Here is a 2,500-nt window from a genome sequence, read left to right on the forward strand (position 1 = left end):
GAATGGAAGTGCCCAGGCTGAGTGGGAGTGAAAGTGCCCAGGCTGAGTGGGAGTGAAAGTGCCCAGGCTGAGTGGGACTGAATGAGCCCAGGCAGAGTGGAGTGGAAGTGCCCAGGCTGAGTGGAGTGGAGGTGCCCAGGCAGAGTGGGACTGGAAGTGCCTAGGCTGAATGGGAGTGAAAGTGCCCAGGCTGAGTGGGACTGAATGAGCCCAGGCAGAGTGGAGTGCAGGTTCCCAGGCAGAGTGGAGTGCAGGTTCCCAGGGAGAGTGGGACTGAAAGTGTCTGGGCTGAGTGGAGCAGAAGTGCCTAGGCTGAGTGGGAGTGAAAGTGCCCAGGCTGAGTGGGAGTCAATGTACCCAGGCTGAGTGGGACTGAATGTGCCCAGGCTGAGTGGAGTGAATGTGCCCAGGCTGAGTGGAGTGAATGTACCCAGGCTGAGTGGGACTGGAAGTGCCTAGGCTGAGTGGAGTGGAGGTGCCCAGGCAGAGTGGGACTGGAAGTGCCTAGGCTGAGTGGAGTGAATGTGCCTAGGCAGAGTGGGACTGGAAGTGCCTAGGCTGAGTGGAGTGGAGGTTCCCAGGCAGAGTGGGACTGGAAGTGCCTAGGCTGAATGGAGTTGTGGTTCCCAGGCAGAGTGGGAGTGAAAGTGCCTAGGCTGAATGGAGTTGTGGTTCCCAGGCAGAGTGGGAGTGAAAGTGCCTTGGCTGAATGGAGTTGTGGTTCCCAGGCAGAGTGGGAGTGAAAGTGCCTAGGCTGAATGGAGTTGTGGTTCCCAGGCTGAGTGGAGTGGAAGTGCCTAGGCTGAATGGAGTTGTGGTTCCCAGGCAGAGTGGGAGTGAAAGTGCCTAGGCTGAATGGAGTTGTGGTTCCCAGGCAGAGTGGGAGTGAAAGTGCCTAGGCTGAATGGAGTTGTGGTTCCCAGGCTGAGTGGAGTGGAAGTGCCTAGGCTGAATGGAGTTGTGGTTCCCAGGCAGAGTGGGAGTGAAAGTGCCTAGGCTGAATGGAGTTGTGGTTCCCAGGCAGAGTGGGAGTGAAAGTGCCTAGGCTGAATGGAGTTGTGGTTCCCAGGCTGAGTGGAGTGGAAGTGCCTAGGCTGAATGGAGTTGTGGTTCCCAGGCAGAGTGGGAGTGAAAGTGCCTAGGCTGAATGGAGTTGTGGTTCCCAGGCAGAGTGGGAGTGAAAGTGCCTTGGCTGAATGGAGTTGTGGTTCCCAGGCAGAGTGGGAGTGGAAGTGCCTTGGCTGAATGGAGTTGTGGTTCCCAGGCTGAGTGGAGTGGAAGTGCCTAGGCTGAATGGAGTTGTGGTTCCCAGGCAGAGTGGGACTGGAAGTGCCTAGGCTGAATGGAGTTGTGGTTCCCAGGCTGAGTGGAGTGGAAGTGCCTAGGCTGAATGGAGTTGTGGTTCCCAGGCAGAGTGGGAGTGAAAGTGCCTAGGCTGAATGGAGTGCAGGTTCCCAGGCAGAGTGGGAGTGAAAGTGCCTAGGCTGAATGGAGTGCAGGTTCCCAGGCAGAGTGGAGTGGAAGTGCCTAGGCTGAGTGGAGTGGTGGTTCCCAGGGCCTGGCTGAGTGGATTGAGGCAGCCCAGGCCATGGCTGACACTAACAGGGGTGAACGTGGCCTGGATCAATAGAGAGGAGCTGGATGTGTGTGTGTGTGTGTGTGTGTGTGTGTGTGTGTGTGTGTGTGTGTGTGTGTGTGTGTGTGTGTGGGTGGGGTGGGGTGGGCTGGGGTGGGCTGGGTGTGGGACCATTATCAGCAGTGTGACCAGGTGACATGCACCCCGTGGCTGTGGGGCCTGCGTGTGTGACCCAGAGCCCGGGCTAAGGCCTCATCCTGTCTGGCCCTGGCTCAGTCGGCTGGAGCTCAAGGAAAACCCCACTTTGGTGTGCTACACTCTCACCAGAGGGGGCTGGCTGACACAAGCCACTGTGTGTGTGTGTGGGACCATTATCAGCAGTGTGACCGGGTGACATGCGCCCCGTGGCTGTGGGGCCTGCGTGTGTGACCCAGAGCCCGGGCTGAGGCCTCATCCTGTCTGGCCCTGGCTCAGTCGGCTGGAGCTCAAGGAAAACCCCACTTTGGTGTGCTACACTCTCACCAGAGGGGGCTGGCTGACACAAGCCACTGTGTGTGTGTGTGGGACCATTATCAGCAGTGTGACCGGGTGACATGCGCCCCCTTGGCTGTGGGGCCTGCGTGTGTGACCCAGAGCCCGGGCTGAGGCCTCATCCTGTCTGGCCCTGGCTCGGTCGGCTGGAGCTCAAGGAAGACCCGGGCTAAGTCAGACCCGGGCTAAGGCCTCTTAGGACTCTCAGTCCTAGGCCCACGCTGACACACAGTGCTGTCACACTCCTGGATCGACGCACAGGAGCAGAAGGGGAGCCGGGTGTTCCGTCCCCCACTCCTTTGAATGGAGCGGCCGGGGGTGACCAGTTCCGCGCTTCGCTTGCCGCCCGCAGAAGGGGCAGATAACTCGGGGTGGGGGCTTAAGAGTGGGCCC

Source organism: Conger conger, unplaced genomic scaffold (assembly GCF_963514075.1).
Source record: "Conger conger unplaced genomic scaffold, fConCon1.1 SCAFFOLD_63, whole genome shotgun sequence".
NCBI classification, from domain to species: domain Eukaryota; kingdom Metazoa; phylum Chordata; class Actinopteri; order Anguilliformes; family Congridae; genus Conger; species Conger conger.